The sequence below is a fragment of the Jatropha curcas genome, chromosome 11 (genome assembly GCF_041381405.1).
Source record: "Jatropha curcas cultivar XTBG-Jc1 chromosome 11, XTBG_Jcur_1.0, whole genome shotgun sequence".
Taxonomy (NCBI): domain Eukaryota; kingdom Viridiplantae; phylum Streptophyta; class Magnoliopsida; order Malpighiales; family Euphorbiaceae; genus Jatropha; species Jatropha curcas.
In genome coordinates, this window is record NC_143161.1 from 14432359 (window position 1) to 14454471 (window position 22113).

Consider the following 22113-nt stretch of genomic DNA (forward strand, 5'->3'; position numbering starts at 1 on the left):
GAGAACTTATAGAAAACTAGATGGGCACGAATGAGCTTCTTTAGTAAGATTCAAAGAAGCCGAATATTTCTAATATAGGAAATTTCACAATCTTGAAATAACTAGTCGAAAGGCATTAGGGGAACCAAAATTTCCTCCTCTAATGATACTACTAAAGGTTTCAGGGTATAGATAGTGAAGTAAAGTGCAAACCATCATATTTAGATCAAAATTTGATTTACTACTTGGCTAACGCTTATAAGAAACTCGAGCTTATTGCTTTAATCTTCCAATAGCTATCATCAGTCGGCTATTGAAGTCTTTAAAAAATCTTTCTTTGGTAAAACCTTAAAATAAAAATGGGTTTAGCAGTAAAATGCACACACATATATATATATTATATATTTATATATATATTTCTCAAGATTACTTACATTCCATTTGAAAATTTTAAATTTTATTGAGCATTCCTCTGTGAAGACTAAACATATAGTTTATGAAAAGCAAAAGCAATTGAAATTTAATTTATTTATAATAAGGATTAACTCATTTAATTTGCATATGCTATCACTAAAACTTTTCTCTATCAAAAATTTGAAAAATATTACTTAAATTCAAAATTTCAAGAAAAATCGTCTTTGTAATTTTCGTTGTCTATAGTATCACAGGGTGATTTGAGATCACTCTCTTAGTCCCCACCTATACAAGTCTTATTCTCCCTATAATATTCTTACCATAAACCAGTTCAACTATTAAATGGCTCCTGGACTAAAGGACCTCACTGCACCCCATAGCTATCTTGTCCCTACAGAGACTTTACTACTTTCTACTTGTTTTCGCACCGCCCCCGAGCGATCCGAAAAATTGTCACTTTTTTCGTTTTTGATTGTGGAAAAGTGATCTTATTATGAATGATGGTGGCAAAACCTTTTATTGGACACGATGCCGATACATCGGTCTTATAAAACATTTTTAAGTCGCCACCCATTTTTTCGGCAATGGGACCGTTTCCAATTTTATTTTATAAAAATGACTCCATTTAAACCCAATTCTATTTAAGGCCAAATTATCAAAAAGACTGGTCAGGCACAACAATGCGATTCTGGGTAAGGGAATTGGGTACGTCGGCTCGTTGGAAGCCGACGCCGGGAAAAACCGACCTCTTTTAACCTACGATTTCTAATTTATTTTAGTTAAAAAAGCCAAATTATTTATTTATTTAAACCCAACCTGAATGAATCGAACCGAGTTCTTATGTGAAAAATCAATTAATCGTCCCAATCAAATCCAATCATTGCATCCATAATCATTTAAATCATCCACACAAAAGCAGTTAAATCAAATAAATAAAAGACCCGCTCTTGCCTTATGGTTAAAGGCGGGCCACAAACCGAATCTAAAAATACATTCTACCCGATTTAAAATTTTGAACCCAGAAACCCTAAAACCCGAAACATGCATAATTACATTTTAATATTCTAAACTTAATTAAATTATAATCTATTCATAATTGGTCATTTTTGGATTTATTGGAAAAATTAAAATTTCATTTTATACAAAATCCGTTAATTTTTGAAAGAACAAAAATTGTTTCTGAAACCCTAGAACAGTCGTGTCACGCAGCTGTTCTTTGGGAGAACAGTTGCGTGACGGATCTAATAGTCGCGTGACCTAACTGTTCTTAAAACTCCAGATCCGTCAACCGTTTATTTTACATCCATAATTAAAAATAAAATATTAAAAATAAAATAAAATTATGAACATGAACAGTTCCGTGACGCAACTTCCAGATCCGTTACGGATCTGATAGCTGCATGACGCAACTGGTCTGGGTACAGAAACGATATTTTGGACATGAACAGCTCCGTCACGCATCTGCCAGGTCCGTTACGGATCTACTGGCTGCGTGACGCAACTGCTCTGGTCCGTGCTTACTTTTCAAACAGCTTATTTAAATCATTCTTTTAATTAAACACAATTCAATAAGATCTAAAAACGACCAAGAGTGAACAGAATACCGTTTAACTAAGATTAAACTATTAAAACAATAACAAAATAAACAACAAAAAATAAAAATACAAAGAAAGGTTTAAGGGAATTACCTAACCCTCAGACTGAGGATTGTAAACAGCTTAAACGCCTTAAAGAATGACAGTTAAGATGTTCCAGAAGCTTTGTCCGCAAGGATTTAAACGCTCACCTTTTCTCTCTTGCTTTCTCTTCTTTTATGATTTTTTTAAACCTAATTGATGTCTAATGGCTGTTTTTCTTCAAGGGAACTCAGAAGAGTTTCTGGAGAAAAACTTAGCCGCAAGTGTGTGTTTTTGACGCCCTAAAAAAACCAACCCCAAATAAAAGATAAAATGATGAATTTATAGAAGTAGGGCAACAGAGGATAGCTGCGTCACGCACCTTACGGCTGTGTGACGGATCCGATAGCTGCGTGACGCAGCTCACTTTCTGGACCGTTGCCACGTACTCAGACAGAATGAAAAACTGTTATGTCGGCATTCTCAGTGACGTCATCTAAATTGGAGTTGCGTGACGCAACCGATAGTGCCGTCACGCACCTGATAGCTGCGTGACGCAACTCTTACGCAATCCAGACACATTTAAATTAGTCTAATTTAAATCCTTGGATTAAAATACTTCTGGATAGCAATAACCCTTCATTCCGCATCCTCGTACCCTCATTGGGTTAGGTGGGGGCATAAAGACACGCGTCAACACTACTTAACCATCAATCTCTCTCTAATACTTAATCTCTTAAGTTCTTCCAAAACTTGTCATTAAAATTAACCTTCATAATAACATCGTTTGCTAATTCACCTTTCAGTCCTCTTAACTCTTTTCTCTTTAATAACCTTTCATTCCACCTATGTTGCTTATTAGTTCATCCTAAGAAAATTAGATTACTCTTATTAATTATTTCATCCTAACATTTATTACTTACCCTAAATACTCTTTTTTTTTTTCACCTAATACAAATCAACACGAAGGTCTTCAATAAAATTTCTTCAGTTCCGACCTAATGCTACCTTACCATCAAAATATTACATCAAGTCGATCTCAATAACTCCTATCGTCTAGTTTATATATACTATTAACTTCTCACCATTCTGTCCATATCCTAGATTAGAATTTTCAAACTATAGTTTTAACATTTTAATTAAAATCTTAATTATGCAAGCGTCTACCTATTGCTCCCTTAAGTCAACTTCATATTTAACTTACCTATCTCATCTGTCTTTAGTCAATCAATCTTTTCCTTATTCAGGTCTAGCAAGGTATTTATAAATTCTTCTAATTTTATCCGCCACTTGCCCTTGTATATATATATATATATATATATATATATATATATATATATATATATATGTTACAACTTGTTATATATTATTCCTTATACCCTTAAACCATCCAAGTCCATTCCTAATGTTATCTTTTTCATTTAAACATTAAAGAGTCCTATACTCTAAATCTGGTTACAACTTAGCTTCTATACCAAAATTGTCTTCTCAAACCTTTCCAACCTTCATGTTCTTAACTTGACTACTAACTCTCTACTTACTTATTATCATTGTTGTCATCATCATCATTATCATCTCTTACCTTATTCATCTTCTTCAGATCTTCTTTTAAGTTTTAACTACACTCATGATCATTTCATTTTATCATCTCATCCAATTGGCCCCGTGATATAAATAGACAACTTCTGAAAACAGTTTTCTATATAAATGTTAAATTTTAAATTATTTATCATAATATGATTTAAATTCAAAATCAAGATGGGGTTTTAAATTCAATGAATAAGTAAATAAAATGATAAAAAGTTTATATTTTGAATAAACTCTAAAGAGATTCAGTAGCTTAAAGTTTGAACATAGATTCCTAATTACCTTAAAGTTATTCACTCTTCCCAACCCATAGTCATAGACATGCAACAGAAAGACTTAAGGTTATTCCATACAATTTATCTATTCTAGCAACTCCATTATAACCACAATCAATTACTTAACTGTTTCACTTTGATGATAGCTGCGTCGAAGAGATTCACTAGTAAACGTGTTGCGGCGGTATTAAAATATTCTAAACTCAATTTCTCCCAACTCCGATCTCAATCTTGCAACCTGAGGCTATAAAGGAGTTCCTCTCGTCGAGAAGATGGATTTAGACTATAGCTTCATCTGAATCCATGGCCGATTGGCTGGAGACCGGGAAGGAGAGGGGGTTGCGTGCCTCCACTGGCTGAAGAGGGAAGAAGAAGAAGAGAAAAAAAATCTAGGTTTCTAGACTATTTCGGTTCGATTCTAACTAGTTTGGTCCAATTCAGTGATTTGACTCGAATTTTTTATTGGTTAACTGGTTTTTCACTTGGTTTTCGAAAAATTCAAACTGGTTTATAAGTCTGGTTTAGTAATAATAAAATATTTTCCACTCAATTTCATTGGTTAGAATTTATAATTAAATTTTTAAATGAAAAATCTTTAAAAAAAATTTTTGGGTTGTTTCATTAGATGGTTAGCTAACACAAAAAATAGAATATAGTTTATCACTCTGTAAATATTTAGCATAGTTTCATGTTCATAGTCTCAAAGGTCAGGAGAGGAAGGTTGTGCGATAGAGTCTTAGACTCAAGAGAAGCCATACCTTATCAATCATTCTCCTCTATTATTATCTATTATCTTTATGTTCTTTGTTCTGTTTTTAGAAAAGACAACCTTTTTGTAACTCCGTTCTTTTTCTCTCAATAAAAGATATGAATTGCTATTTGGTTGTTTATATTGTTTTCTCTAAAATGAGTGAGTAAACCAGCTATTCTGGAGATGGATTAATATCTATTACCTTCGGAATTCTAGGCGGCTTTATTAAAAATTGAATCATCTATTATGTGATATAGATTTATGGTACAATTTATGTAAGACAAACGCTTGTAAAATAAAGCTGGATCCCTTTATTTACTTGACATTAGGTAGGCAAACGAAGGATCGATAAACAAAGTTCAAGAACCTGAACCACATAAATTGAGCATTTATTTTATATCTAAAAATAGGATAAACCCAATGTTAAAAGGGGGAAGCTTATTACGTATGCAACGTGCGAAACGCGTCATACGAGTTATAGTTGACTACCTCGAAAGAGGAGATAACTAACTACAAAACACTCTGACCTTTAGAAAATATATCACCTGTGCTTATTTCACTGTTGCCCACTTCCAGATGGTAATGGATCAATCCATCACTAGAATAGTTTCTCATTTATAAATTCAAGAAGAAAAAAAAATATATCTCTAACTTCTAACTTCTAACTGTTAACCTCTAACTATTAACAACTAACTTTTATTTTATGTTATTTAATTTCATTTAATTTCTGCTCTTTATTTTACTGCTCTTTAATTTTATCGCACTTTCCTTTTGTGAAATTTCATTTTATTTAAATTCCAATCATTTATTTTTTTGCTATTTAATTTCCTGGTATTTTATTATTTTTAATTTACGCATAACTCACCTTTCGCCTGATAATTAAGTATTTAAAAGATTCTAATACTCAAACCTTCCAATCCTTGTGGATATGATATTTTATATACTACTTGCATGACATGTTAATACTTGTGGTATAATCGTACCGCCCGTATTTCCCGGGCGCGGATCAAGTTTTTGGCATTGTTATCGGGAATTAGTAACGTGATTGATATTAGAAAATTTTGAAAAATAATTAATCAGACAATTTTATTCATCTGTGATTTATTTTTGCTTGTATTTTTATTTTTATTTTTATTTTAAGTAGTTTTCTTTTCTTATATATATATATATATATATATATATATATTACATATATAATATAAATACATATATATACGATATATTAAAAAAAAGGAAAAAAATATATACATATAATTGTAATATATATAGTATTTATTATAAAATATATCATATATAATATAAAAATATATAAATATAAAAACATAAAAAAATATAAAATATATATATATATATATATATATATATATATATATATATATATATATATATATATATATATATATATATATTTCTGTGGACTAATCTTTTATGGTTAGATCAAGAAGCGTTGATTTTGTGCCTCTAGATCAAGAAATAGAAAGAACGGCACGTACTTTATGGAGAATCAATAGAAGGCACCAGAGGAAAGATCGAAGTCTAATCCGGACTAAACACTGAAGTGCTGAAACGCCGCGATTCAAGCCAGAAAAGGTAGAAAAAATAGAATTTGAATATGAAGAGTTAGACAATACAAAACAAATCATGGTCGAAGAAAGAACTTTATGGGATTTGAATATTCCGAATTTCGAAGATATCCAAACTGCTGTAATTAGACTACCTGTTGCTGTTAAACAACTTTGAGCTCAAATAAGGACTAATCTCAATGGTGCAACAATCTCAATTTGCTCATTTATCGGGCGAAGACCTGAATGTTCATTAAGCAATATTCATTAAAATCAGTGACACTTTAAAGATAGATGGAGCTAGTGATGATGCCATTTGTTTTCGTCGAAATCCCACCCCGGAGGATCCGAAAACATCTTTTCTTTTTTATTTCTTTATTGTTGTTTTGAAAAAAGGTGATAAAAATCTTTTTAGATATGCGATGCCGATAAATCGGTCTTATAAACAATTTTGAGTCACCACCCATTATTTTGGCAATGGGACCGTTTCCAATTTTAATTTTATTAAATGACTTCATTTAACCCATTTTTATTCAAGGTCAAATTATTTAGAAAACTGGTCAGGCGAACCAATGAGGTTCTGGGTAAGGGAATTGGGTACGTCAGCCCGTTGGAAGCCGACGCCCGAAAAACCGGCCTCTTTTAACCTACGATTTCTATTTGATTTTTATTTCTGAAAAGCCGAATTATTTAATTAAAACCAACCCGAATAAACCGAACCGAGTTCTTATGTGGAAAATTAATTAATCGTCCCAACTAGGATCATTCATCGCATTCATCATCCATTAATCATCACATTCACCATTCATCCATAATATAGCAAATAGAATTAAAAGACCCGCTCTTGCCTTATGGTTAAAGGCGGGCCACAAACCAGATTTAATGATATAATTGATAATAAACAATAAATAATAAATCCTTCAATCTCATAATCACAATAAATTAACTGATTTGGTTTGATTAAAACATAATTTGCCCATTATTGATCCTTTTCCGGATTAAGATTAAAAATCTATTTAATGACATGAAATTAAAATAAGATAAACAGAGTATTCTGGAATTTAAAGGCAGTTGCGTCACGCAGCTGTTCTATGAAGAACAGTCGCGTGACGGAGCTCTTGTCATTTATTCTGAAATTTAGACCAGTAGCGTCACGCAGCTATTCTATGAAGAGCAGTCGCGTGACGGAACTCTGGTTATTGTCCTGGAAGTTAGAATAGTTGTGTCACGCAGCTGTTCTATGAAGAACAGTTGCGTGACGGAACCATTCGTGACTTATTAAAATCCTCAGGTGTATTGATTATTTATTCAAAGTATAATATTAAATACAAGTATAAAAACAAAATAGAGACTGAGTACACGAACAGCTGCGTCACGCGGGTGGTTCAATCCAGGTCAGGGGGCTTTTGGACATGAACAGTCGCGTCACGCAGGTAATAGCTGCGTGACGCAGCTGCTCTGGTCCGTAACTACCTTTCAAACTACTCTTTTTACGTGTTCTTTTTGTCAAAAATGATTAAACTCAACTCAGAAAAGTTCAGCAATGGGCAAAATTACATCTGACCAATAACAGACCAACTAAATACTATGAAAATAAGATTTTTAAGGAATAAAAGACTAGAAATGAAAAGGAAAGGTTAAAATGGTTACCTAGCCCTTAGATTTGAGGATTGCATGCATTTGGATTAGCTCAGGGACACTGCTTCACGATCCCAGAAATATAGTTACCAAGTTTTTCACAGAATAAAACGTTTTTCTTTTTCTTTCTTTCCTCTCTTTTTTTTTCTTCTTATATATTTTGTACTTTTTGATTTCAAAACTATATATCTAATGGCTTGATCTTCCTCAAGATTACTCACTTGAGTTCTTGGGGAAGAAACCCTAGCCGTTAATCGAAAACTTAGTTTAAAAACGTTAGAGCTCTTTGAGGAAAAATGAGAGAAAAGTGAAAAAGTCCCGTTTTTTAGCATAAAATGTTGTATTTATATGGGTAGGGCAACAGAACATAGTTGCGTCACGCAGGTTATACCTGCGTAACGCAACTGCAAGCTGCGTGATGCAGCTTACTTTTTGTACAGTTGCTGCGTATCCATACAAACAGTGCAGGCCATTGCACGGGCTCGCGCCAGAGGTGTCAGCCTCGTTAGAGTTGCGTGACGCAACTAAGAGTGCCGTCACGCAGGTGATAGCTGCGTGACGCAACCCTAACGCGGGTCAGATTCCTTTGGCTCGGTTTGATTCAAATTTTGGTTCAAACACTTCTGGTTGATCGCAATTCTTTATCCCTTATCCTCATATCATCACTGGGTTAGGTGGGGGGCATAAAATTATGCGTCAACAGTTTGCCCCCCCACTTTATCATTATTTGTATAAACAATTAATGTTAAAGTGGTCCATTGACGCGCCTTCGATATGGCAATCATCCTCAAAGCTCGGTTCGATCGGCTTGGAAGACACCTCCGAGGCTCGGTTTGATCGGCCTGAAGGATTTGAATGTCTGGTCACCTTCTCAGCTCGGTTTGATCGGCTTTGTCGGCTCTAGTCGGATCAGAGGAGGCATCCTCGAGGCTCGGTTTGATCGGCCCGAAAGATGTTGGTTTGATAAAAAGGTCTTCGACGCTCGGTTTGATCGGCTTGAAGGGTTTGATTTGATCATCTGGCCACCCACTCAGCTCGGTTTGATCGGCTTTGTCGGCTCCAGTCGGATCAGAGGAGGCATCCTCGAGGCTCGGTTTGATCGGCTCGAAAGATGTTGGTTTTACCCTAGTCAACATCGCAATTCAACATCATTGACTGGGGAAGAGATTTCAAACAGCTTCGCAATACATCATCACTGTTTTGAAATTGTTCTGACTAGCTTCGCAATGCACCATCACTAATCAGTAAGACCTATCGGCTTCGAAAAACCATCACCGGTTGGCCTGCAAAATTGTTCACAAGAAAAAGAGCAATATCCGTGTACAAACAGACCTTGCCTTCCGTTAGAAAAATGTTGGAACATCACATGTTCCCATGCGTTAATTATGCAAAAGATTTGCATCAAGGCAAAAGATTATACTTTTGCCCCCAGTCCGGTATTCCGGCCTCTGGAGGTAATATTCTTTCACTCTTCAGCTTCTTCTTTGTCATTCTCAACTGTTCAACCAACTGATATCATTTCTTTCTCTGCTGCAGGTATGGTCATACGAGTACCGTATCTACCCAGGGGGTCCGAGCGGTGACTCTCCTGCCAAGTCTAGGAGGATCCCTCGTTATCTGGCCCATTGTCATCATACTTCTACCAGTGGCAAGGATCCTGAGTACTGGAGGAGCTTTCTTAACGACCGGGAGCTGTCCGATGTAAGTACAAAAAGAATCTCTGCACACTTAGCTTAGCTTTCTTCGTTCTTTTTATTTATAATGTACAACAATCACTGATTTTTGTGCTTTTGCAGCTATTCCTGACTCCTTGGGATTGCGAGGCTTGGAGGACCCACCCGGGCCGGGAGGTGGCTGAGTTGCACACCCGATCGAGGCTGCTGATGCGGGGGTACTGGGCTGATCGGTACTTCCTCGGAGAGAGGGTTTACGACACTCCGGTGACTCCAGCACAGCGGAGGGTGCCTCATGCCCCTCCTCGTCACATGTGTCTCCTGGAAGGCTTGACCCGGGAGGATCTGGAGGTGGAGTACAGGGGCTTCTCAGCGAACGATTTTCTGTCCGTTGGCGATTTCCTTGCTTACTTCTCCTCTCGGATGCAGGCGCGGCTTCCCGAGATCTTCGAGTACACCCAGGTGACTTATCTGATCTTCAGTCTTATTTACTTTCATTTTTATTTTTCACTGTTTCAAACCACTGATGCCATTACTTTCTCTGTAATTCAATGCAGGAGCGGAAGACGCACAAGACTGCGGCTCACTATAGGGCAGAGGCAGCAGCTGAGGTGGGTGCTGCAGTTGCTCCGGCTAGGCTTGCGGGGATTGTTCCGGGCGATGTACCATTCCCACCGGGTATGGAGGTGGTGCTGGATCCTGATCTGGGTCTAGGGTCGGGCATCACTATTCCTGCTGACCTCAGACGGGCTCCTCCATTACCGCAGCTGGATCCTGAGCATGCCACACACGTAAGTACTAAACTGTATTTACAAAGTTAAGGATACTTTACCTGAGTGAGTCTTCATAGAACGTTATCCAATGTTTGCAGGTGCCTGCTCAGAGATACTTGGAGATTTGCTAGAGGTTCGGCTTTGCTCGGTTTTACATCGCCCAGCTCTACTCTGAGCGGCATGAGCGGGTATGTATGGTCTTCATGTGTTTTACACTTCTTTTTTTTATTTACCTTTTCTTACATATTCTCGTTTTACAGGACCTGGAGATCGGTAGGCTACGGAGGCATCAGTCTCCCCAGTCTAGCGCCGTGAGCCGACTCCAGGCGGAGGTAGACCGGCTTCGGACGAGGTTGGAGGTAGAGGGGATCCCTCTAGACTCTTCAGACAAGGACGATGACGGCTCTTCCGATGACGCTCCATTGTCTCCAGCCCCTCAGGCAGCTGCTGGTCCGAGTCGTAGGCAGCGATAGTGCTGCTCCGTGTCTCAGCCATTTTTGAACACTTTTTGAACATTTAGTAGTTTTATATTATTTTTTAGGATGGCTGTACAGTTATATTATTTTTATGATATTATTTACCTTCTTCTTCTTTTTATTTATTATTTTACAGTATTTTGCTTTTATTATATTATCATATGTGTTTATGTGTTGCAATTGTGAGACACTATTCCTGCAAAAACAGAACACAAACACAACAAAGACATAAAATAACGGTGTCCCATTTATTCACAAAAAAAGGTCCACCTTGTTAACAGTCAATAAACTGACTCATTATAAATGAATGAATGAAATGAAATAAATAAAAATAAAATAATGAACTTAAAAATGAAATGTGACAAAAATTAATTCCTAAACAGAAGTGGATCGTAGTACTTACCTGACAGAGCGGTTAATGCCGTCATAAAGACTCAACCTCCTTATTGTACAAACCGTCCTTCTTATTGATTAATACGGGTTTAAGTGCTCACCAACCCGAGCAGTTCATACATGAGTACCCTTCCAACTACCCTTGACAGTGGACATCAAGTCGAGTAATGATGATGCTTAGTTCATCGGTCCCTTTAGACTTCTATAAATAGAAGCTTCTCTTTACGTTTTCTTCACTTCCAGTATTCAAAGCAGATCAGTTTCTTAGATAATCCTTTTCCATGGCCTTCAGAAACCAAGTCTCATCCTTTGTCCAATCCATTCCTGACGACCTATGGCAGGTTTCTCCTATGAACTAGCTCGTTTGGTTGAAATATTTTAAAGACTTAAAACCCAACCATGGCTTCTTGTCTTGGCTTGTTACTCATTTTAATCCTAACACCATGGTTTTCCGGTTTGAAGACTCTGAAGTAACTCCGACCTATGAGGAAATATGTGTCATGATGGGTCATCATCCTGAACAAGATGAAACTCCGGCTTTACCCCCAGGTCCTAGGTATGATCTAGCTGAGATTGCGGCCTTGTGTCCGGTTTACCTTCCTGATGGCATACACGCGGATCAAGGCCTTCCTTTGGAGCCTTTCCTGAGTAGGGTTTTGTCCATGGATCTAGATCCTTCTTGGATTCGAGCTTGCTGCTTCTTGCTGTTGAATGTGTATGCCATGAAGAATCGCCAACCTGGAATTGGAGATTTCCGGCTTCTGACCATTATTCGTGACATGCAGATGTATCATCATACTGTCTTCATGATGATCATGGGAGAGACGATGTGCTGGGTCAGGGATATTGCCCTTCACATTACCAACTTCAATGTTCATCATCGTGGTTGTCCAATGTTATTGCAGGCCTGGGCTCTAGATAAGTTAAGCCTGATTCTTCCTGTCCCAGCTCGTTTAATTCCAAATTATGGCCCCGCCAATTTTCGGTCTCAGACTTGAGGACGCTTCGACTTCGGGGATAATCCTACAATTCGGTGGACTTGTCCTTGGTGGAGGATCAGACTGGTCACAACCGGAAGTATGAATCTCAATTATGCGTTGTATGCCAGTTTAGACCGTTCCATGGCTTATTTCCCGAACAGGATTAGCCGTCAGTATGGGATGATACAGCGTGTTCCCAGGATCCATAACTTTGAAAGTGGTCTGATAACGCCGCATCTGTTGACCAATTTGGCTGACCGTTGGCGAAATCGAAATGCTAGGTATCTGGATGAGGGAACGATGCAGGACACCGTGACACCTGCCTATGTCAACTGGTTCTTTCCCCACGATGATGTCATGCTCTTGTGAAGGTTGGCTAGGGCCCATTGAAATAAACTGTAGTTTGTTGCTCTTTATTTTGCCTCTTCTATGCTCAGACCGTGAGCTTTTATTTAATGTATCTGCTTTCCTTTTAGTTAATGATCCCGATGATTCTGTCTTTATTAATTCCTGCTTTCTGCACACACGAATCAACAATAGACAACAAACCTTTTCTTTCAAAATTATTTGTTGCATTAATTATTTGGGCCTCCTGCCCTCGGGTTAATAAATGAAAGCTCATAAAAAAGAGATTATTATGCAAAAACAAAAGCTCACACTTGGAGATAACAAGGAATGGGGTGAGTATTTTATTACCTGCACAAATCAAACAAAATAACAAATGTAACTTCTTTATGTATGCATGAACCTATATGAGTACTAAGGTTTATTTATGGTTTTATATTGATCTTTCTGGGGAAATCACTGAGACAATGGTGCTCGTCCCTCTGATCAATGTCTTAAAAGAGTTCATTGTTTAGAGAGGACCAACAGCCAAAGCATTTTAAATCGGATGGGTCGATCTTTATTCAAATAAGCAGAGAGGAAGGTCTTGCATTCTTCGACCACATCCCCGGAACAAAGAGAAAATTTTGATATTCAAATCCTTTATTAATATTACTTCTTTTCAACACTATACAGAAGTAGAGGAAATTTATTTTAATACAATGGCTATTTGCTCGAACTATTTGATTTCCTATTCTCCTTCGAGTCAAGTTGATGGCGTTGAGCAACCAATCACAAATTTGTCACGAACGCATGGCATAGATTTCGCATTTAAACTAAGCACCACGCGTCGACCCTAAAACTTTTGTTTTATTATGATTATTTCTTGTTCATGCTCTGACTTTTGCCTAGGCCGCCCTTTCGGGTTTTCAACCTAGTGAGCTTAATTCTTGCCTAAGCCGCCCTTTCGAGTTTTCAACTTAGCTCTCTCTCTGTTTTTTTTTTTTTTAATCCAAATCATCATTTCAGGCATAGAATCTTTTCATTTGGTCCTGGTTGACAATTCGGTTGACAAGCTTCCCTTCCATGGTGACTAATTCAGCGGTGTGAATACTCAAATTTTGAGGCTTGAAAAGCCAGTTTTCCCGGACTGCAAATAGTCCGGCCGGACCGGAGGCCATTTTGGAAATTTACCGGAAGTATGCCAATATGGTACTTAAAACGTCCGGGACGTCGCGAGGATCGCGGAACTGGTCCCGGAATATTTTTTGGAGGTCCGAAACTCCCGAAAAAGCCTCCGGAACGTAAAATTAGAAAGTCCGCCGGCGACAGCGGCTCCGGCTACCGTACCCGGCGGCCCAGCCGCCGGCCTCCGGCGGCCGAGCCGCCGAGGTCCGGCGGCCCAGCCGCTGAGCCTCCGGCGGCCGAGCCGCCGAGGTCCGGCGGCCCAGCCGCTGAGCCTCCGGCGGCCCAGCCGCCGAAACAGTCCGATTTTTGCTATAAATAGCAGCCCCGGGCCTCCTATTTTCGACCCCGGTCTGTGTTGACGGACGATCTTCCTCCCTCCCACGCTCCTTGCGATTTCTTTACCGCTTTTTGCATTTAATTTAATTTTTATTGCATTTTTATTGTGATATTTGCCCACTAAAATTCAACAAATTAAAATTAATTAATATTTCCTAAACGAGGAGCTTAACCTGGAGCTAAGAAGCGGTCGCCGATTAAATCAGGTAACACCGGAACTCTGCTCATTTAATTTTAGCAGTTCATGCATATTTCTCTTCTACTCTTAATAATTCTACAACTGCATAAATGCATTCACGTCATCATTTAAACAAATAAACTGTCTTAATTAAACACGATTAAACTTAAATGTCCGGTTAATTAATAACCGTGGTATTAAAGTTTAAATCCGACAATATTGGTTAAAATGCCTAGTTAATCAATAACTACGGTGTAATCGCCTTTATTTCGAACACTTCGCCTAAAGGTCCGATTAATCGATAATTGTGGCTAAAAGCCTTAATCAATCGCGTTTTGGCAACAAATTGCCTACAGTTTAATCAATCACATTTTGGCAACAAATTACCCACGGTCTAATCAATTTTTGGCAAACAAATTGCCTATAAATTAGATTAACCACTTTTTAGCGACAAATCGCTTAAATCAGAAGCTTTGGCAAAATGCCTTAGAATTAATCAATCTTTTGGCTAAAAGCCTTCAAACAATCATTTTGGCGACAATCGCCTAAATCACATCAACTTTTGGCAAAAATTGCCTAAATCAACTCATTTTGGCTAAAAGCCTTAAAATCAATCATTTTGGCGACAATCGCCCAATCACATCATTTTGGCAAACAGATTGCCTAAATCAACACATTTTGGCTAAAAGCCTTAAAATCAATCATTTCGGCAATAATAAGCCCGAACATCAATTTTGGCAATAATAAGCCCAAATATCAACTTTGGCGACAAATCGCCCGACAACCATTTTTGGCACAAATGCCTTAAAACCAACATTTTTGGCGACGAACGCCTAATCGAATCAATCGATCCTTTGGCAAAATGCCTAAACAAACATGCACAAAGCATACACACACTCATGCATTAAGCATACACCTTCAAAGCCCTTCAAAGAAGACCTATCGAACTACGTTGACTTTGATCTTCCATTCAAACGGAAGTACGTAGGCACGTTCGGGATTTCACCCCGGGCGGCAAGTCGAAATCACTTAAACATTTCATTAATCCATCATTCACCTTGCAAAGCGCTCATTCATCGGTTAGTTTATCAGCATGACATGGTCTCGGGATCCACCTCGGGTTCGTAGACTGTGCCTTAAACATTGGGATAATTAATCTAGCAACTAGGTTAATTAAAATTGAAGTCACTTAGGGTTTTTTCCTAGTTTACCCTAAAATAATTAAACAAGGTGGCGACTCACACATCACGTGCATTTCTTCCTTAGTCACATGCATCCATATGCCTATGACATTTGGGGGAGGGGTTCACAGTTTGGCGACTCTGCTGGGGAATGTAATTATGTAATCTTTTTTGCATAAGAGTGGACTACAATTGCTGTGTAAACTAACCAGCCCTTCTTTAGGGTTTTATTTTACTATGCGTTGTTTTGCAGGGTACCTTAACATTGAATCAAGTATTCTTTCTTTAAGAATACGGGATAAAGAGAATTCGGACTTAATTGTACAATTTAATTAAATCATTTTAAATTGTTGATTTATTTGCACGATTGAGAATCCTTTTCTCCATTGCATAAAAAATGAATTTCAAATGAATTTCTTCCCTCTCTGTTCAAACTTCTGAGTCTGGATAGCAAGTAGCGCTGATCGGCAGGTCTCTTTGATTATGTCGACGGACAGCCAAAGCGTCCTCCCTATTACCGCAAACCATCCCTAATCCTTTTGGGGATGGCCCATGGGCATGCGTACTATTGGACCCACGCGAAACTCCTTGTTTCACATGTGGTTAGGTATATCTATGCTCAAGGTTCAAGGGTCCCTTTATAAGCCTATTCTCTATTTGCGTCATAGCCTATAGAACCTATCCCTTAGGACTGTATGCACCCAATAATGTGAAGCATATCATGAACAGATTATGTTGTGATGTTGTGCGCATTCACGCATTCATCCCATACTTCACAAATAAAAAAAAAACATTCCATTTCAAAGCGGGAAAATCACATTTTGGTCTCTGAGACTTGAAAAATTACATTTTGGTCCCTGAGACCTGGAAAATTACATTTTGGCCACAGAGGCCCAAAAATTCACAATTTGGCCCCTAAGGCCCAAAAATTTCCAATTTTGGCCATAGAGGCCCAAAAATTTTCAATTTGGCCATAGAGGCCCAAAAATTTCCAATCTGGCCACAGAGGCCCAAAAATTCTCAATTTGGCCCTAGAGGCCCAAGAATACCCATTTTGGCCCCAGAGGCCCAAAAATTTCCAATTTGGCCTATAAGGCCCAAAAATTCCCAATTTGGCCTATAAGGCCCAAAAATTCCCATTTTGGCCACAAAGGCCCAAAAATTCACATTTTGGCCACGAAGGCCCAAAAATTCACAATTTGGCCTAAGGCCCAAAACTTCACAATTTGGCCACAAAGGCCCAAAAATTCCCAATTTGGCCCCAAAGGTCCAAAAATTCACAATTTGGCCTAAGGCCCAAACATTCACAATTTGGCCACTAAGGCCCAAAACTTCACAATTTGGCCACAGAGGCCCGAAAATTCACAATTTGGCCACAGAGGCCCGAAAATTCACAATTTGGCCACTAAGGCCCAGAAATTCACATTTTGGCCACAAAGGCCCAAGAATTCCCAATTTGGCCCCAAAGGCCCCGAAAATTCACATCTTGGCCCCTAAGGCCCTAAAATTCACATCTTGTTCCTTAAGGCCCTAAAATTCACATCTTGGCCCCTAAGGCCCAAAAGTTCACATTTTGGCCCCTAAGGCCCAAAAAAAAAAAAATTCTTTGAGAATTTAGGGCCTTTCGAAAAGTCGAGGTGTCCAGCCCTAAGCACTCTACCTTACATATCACATCCCATTGGGTCCTATCCTAGGTGTCCTAGCCTACCAACACTACCCTACATTGTTTGGTCATACCACCCCACATCACAAGGGTCAAGTCCAAATACCTTACCCTTACACTACCCTACCTCACACTATCTCACATCCCCTATGAAAACACCTTATATAGGATAGTCTAATCATTTTGACTATATCCTTTCACAGGTACCCCTCCAAAGACCATCTGCACCCGAAACGCCAACTGAGCTCTCACCCACAAGACCAATTTCACCAACCGCACCAATGGCATCACTCACCGACATCCAGAACCTCATTGAACAACTGGAAGCCAGAATGGAGGCTAGAATGAATGAGGCATTGGCTGCCCAGAGGACTGCCTTAATAGCTGAACTAGGTGGTGATAATGGAAATGGGGCTTCCGCCGGGGGAAGTGGACTTGCTGCCTCCAATCAAGGACCCGGTGCTGCACCGACGTCCTCAAACCCTGCCCTGGATGACGTGCCCTCCAGAACTGCTTCTGAGCTGGAAGCTCAGAAAATGAGAGAGAAACTAGAACTCCTGGAAAGGTCTATTACTGCCCTTAAGACACACAAGGAAGTGGTGGACATGGACTCCTTGTCCTTGTTCCCCGAAGCAAGACTACCTACAAAATTCAAGATGCCTCACATGGACAAGTTTGACGGAACCACTTGTCCCAAAACACACCTGAAAATGTATGTGGGTGCCCTCAACCCGTTTGGCCTGAACAGCGAGCTCCTTGCTCAGTTGTTTCAGCAATCTTTGACTGGTGCTGCATTAAGATGGTTTGTAAGCTTGGATCGTTCCAAAATGAAGAATTGGGAGGACATATGCAATGCTTTCAACACGCAGTACCATTATAATATCGAAGTGGATGTTACCCGGAGGGAGCTGGAAACCACTAAACAAAAGAACAATGAGCCTTTCTCCTCGTTCCTTTCGAGGTGGAGAGCCAAAGCTGCTCAAATGATCAACCGACCCTCTGAACAGGAACAAGTTGACATAATAGTCAAGAATTTACTGCCTGTCTACCAGTCACAGCTTCAAACACAGTACTTGCCTACGTTCCAATCGCTCATTGCGACTGCAACTAAGGTGGAAGACTTAATCCAGTTGGGTCGGCTTAAAGAAGACTCATACAAGAAGCAGAATCATGCTGGGTCCAGTGAGACAAATGAAATAGCCAGTATAATCCCCACGAATCCTTTACGTGTTGGGAATTTGGGAAACAATCAGCCAAGGAGGCAATATACTGATCTCGGCATGCCAATCCTTTTGGTGTTCCAAGAAGCAGTGAAAGCAAATTTACTGAAGCCCTTAGAAGCAAGGCCATTACCAAACCCCCTGCCCCGGAATTTCAAAGCCAATGAATACTGTGAGTACCATCAAGGACATGGGCATAAGACCGAATCATGCTGGACTTTGCAGAACCATCTACAAGACCTGGTTGACAATGGGTCCATCATCCCCAAGAGCAAGCTGAATATCAACCAATCCCTTGCCTAACCATGAGATTAATGCAAAAAAAAAAAAAAAAAGAAATTGCTAAACAAGAATCGTTCGATCCTTTCGAACTTTTCTTAGAAATGAATGAAATTTGTGTCTGAGAAGGTTGAGATCAAGCCTCCAAAAGAACAAAGGAATTGTTCAAGACCAACAACAACATGTCTGATCGATTGAAGCATCGAGAAGAACAAAGTCACTACAGTCAATCCAATCCTAGTCCATCACAATCCACCTAGAGTCTATCTTTTAAGGTCTAGTTTTCTCTTTTCATTCTCATTTCCATTCAAGTTTTCATTCAATTCAAATTTGTAAATTGAAGTGTCTTCTGTACGCAAATTTTGTCTTATCAATAAAAAGGGATCAGTTTACGTTCCAATCATGTTTATACTCTTTCCATATCCTTTCCTGTGAAAGCAAAAAAAAAATCAAAAAAATAATAATAATAAAAAATTGAAAAAAAAATGATGACAAAAAAAAAAGATAATAAAAATTGGCAAAGAAAAATGCATTCATCCTTTCATTTGCTTTGCATCAATCAAAGCTGGGGGCATCTTAAGAAGCACCATCAAAAGGGAAGTTTTGAAGGGTAATCATGGAAAGGATCCAGCAAAGGGTACGCAAGACTTCAAACAGTACTGAGACAAAGCCGATTGAAGGGGTTAGGGCCAGAATGGTTTCTCCGAAAACCCAGGAATGGAAGATGCTCCGACAGAGAGGTGTCCGAATTTTGAGCTTAAAAGCGACAGAATAAAGAAGTTATGCTTGGAATTGGGTTGGGTCTGCACGAAGTCGCAATGCTATCCATACACTACTCAAGTCATCTCAGAATCAAGTTGCCTCGAAATTCTTTATGGAGAGGCTGCTTCTAAGTAAGCAAAAGGAAAAACGGGACAAAAGGAACCCCTGGTCAAAAGGAAGCAAACAAAGCAAAAGAAAAAAATGGGTCAAAAGGAACTTCTGCACGAAAGAAAGAAATCAAGGACAAAGCTATAGGAAATCAAGTTGTCAAAAACGGGTCAACTGCAAGCTCTCCGTTAAATTCAAGCCCATCAAGGGTAGCTGACAAATCATTTCAGCCATAAGGACAAAGACCAAGCGGTTGCTCACACTTTTGAAAAAGCAAGTTAAAAGAAGCAGTCATTTCCACAAATTGGATGACAACAAACACCTTGAAAATCAAGCGCCAAGCATGGCACAAGTACAAGTGTCCTTATAAACAAGGACCATTTCTCAAAACAAGGAAAAGGAAGAGTCTCCTCAAAATTCCTTATGGAGAGGAGAACCATTGAGGAAATAAGTTTCAAATTCAGAGGAAGATAAAGTTCAAGAAAAAGAATCAAATTAACCTCAAGAATTCAAACATGCTGAAGCCACAAGCTCAAAGCATAAAAGCTTCTTCAACACTCAAGCCACTCAAGTTACCACCACAATGTGGGTATTCAAAACTCTTTGTGATGAATACAAGTCATATTTCAGTCAACCAGTGGTAAAACCACTACAACAACAAAGTCAGATTCGCTTAGAGCTCGAGTCAATAAGTTGATTCAATATCATCAAAGTCGGGAATGAATCTCGTAAGGACATCAAGCCGGGAAGAAATCCCGCGAAGAAATCAAGCCAGAAATGAATTCTGCATCAACATCAAGTCGGGAATGAATCTCGTAAAGACATCAAGCCGGGAAGGAATCCCGCGACGACATCAAGCCAGAAATGAATTCTGCATCAACATCAAGTCGGGAATGAATCTCATAAAGACATCAAGCCGGGAAGGAATCCCGCGACGAAATCAAGCCAGAAATGAATTCTGCATCAACATCAAGTCGGGAATGAATCTCGTAAAGACATCAAGCCAGGAAGGAATCCCGCGACGAAATCAAGCCAGAAATGAATTCTGCATCAACATCAAGCCGGGAAGGAATCCCGCAAAGACATCAAGTCGAGAAGGAATCCCGCAAAGACATCAAGCCGGGAAGGAATCCCGTGAAGAAATCAAGTCAGAAATGAATTCTGCATCAACATCAAGCCGGGAAGGAATCCCGCAAAGACATCAAGTTGGGAAGGAATCCCGTAAAAACAGCAAGTCGGAAATAAATTTCGCACCAAGACGGAAAGGAATTCCGCACTAACATCAAGCCGGAGATGAATTCCGCACCAGCCGAGCACGAAGTTCGCATCCCGGAAGGAACTACGAAAGACCTGATTCTCCCCATCCCCCGAAGAGTTCTTGGAGATACGTAGGCAGCCACAAAGGCGCGGTCACAAACATAAGTTTGCATCATAAATAGCATTTTCTCTTTGCCAATAAAACAAAAGTAAATAAATAAAAAAAAGAGAGAAGAAAAGAAAAATAAAAGCTGGAGTTGAAAACCCGAAAGGGCAGCTTCAGGCAAGAATTGAGCCCACTAGGCTGAAAACCCGAAAGGGCGGTCTAGGCAAAAGTTAGGGCAAAGAGCCTGCTAGAGTCGAAAACCCGAAAGGGCGGCTACTAGGCAAAAGTTAAGGCAAAAAAAAAAAAAAAAGTGCTCTCATGAATTCTTTTAGAGAGTCCATTTTTGTAGGATAAACAGCAAAGTATGTCCTTAAAAAAAAAAAAAATCCCTTTCAAAGGTCTCCTTGGGAGTATATAAATCATTTTTTCCAGGAATCACTGAGTTCCTTCGAGTCAAAATTCACTACAAGAAAAATTTGAGTCTCTAAATCGAGTCTCCAATGAGCCTCTAAAATCAAGTCTCCATCACCAGTGGTCATTCCACAATGAGTCACAAAAATCGAGTCATTCTCAAAAGTTCGTTTTGAAAGCGCCACTCTTTGAGTCATTCCTCGAAAAAAAAGGAGAGAGAGGAAAATGTCAATTCAATCCCCGGGGTTTCCAAAAAGACCCTAAAAAATGTCAAACATAATCGTTGAGAGGTAATTCTTTAATACCTCGTCTCCACTCGGGCCATCGTTTCTTCGATCCTTTCAGACGAGCGATGTCATCCACATTGTCCGTTTCCTCGAGTCATATAAGTGGCTTTGTTCTCTTTGATTCCTCAATCGATTGGACAAGTACAAATGTTTTGAAGTGTTCCATGGTCAGCACCATTCTGGGGGCAAGAAGTAATAAGAACCTTCATCATTCTCCCATCACAGAAGCAATCACAGAATTTCTAGTCTTTCATTAAGAAGAAATTCTTTTTCAGCTAATAAGGGCATCAATTCTCTCAAGCAGGGGGCAAAATCCTCCGAGTCGGATTCAGGGGTAAGTGTTATAAAAAAAAAAATGCACCACCCAGGGTGAAACCCAACCATCGTCAAACCCAGGGTAGAACCCGGTTAATGGTTGACCTTTTTTACATAAAACCTAGGGCGAAACTCTAACCAATAACGAACCATTTTTCATCCAAAACCAAGCCATTTGATCATTTCGACTTTAGGTGGACCCTTGGTTCTCAAAGAAAAAAAATAAAACAAATCTCTTTTCAAGCCCTCAGTAAGAGGCAAAACATCTTTTCAAGCCCTCATTAAGAGGCAAAACATCTTTTCAAGTCCTCATTAAGAGGCAAAATTTCCTTTTAAGTCCTCTAAGAGGCAAAATTTCTTTTTAAGTCCTCAAAGAGGCAA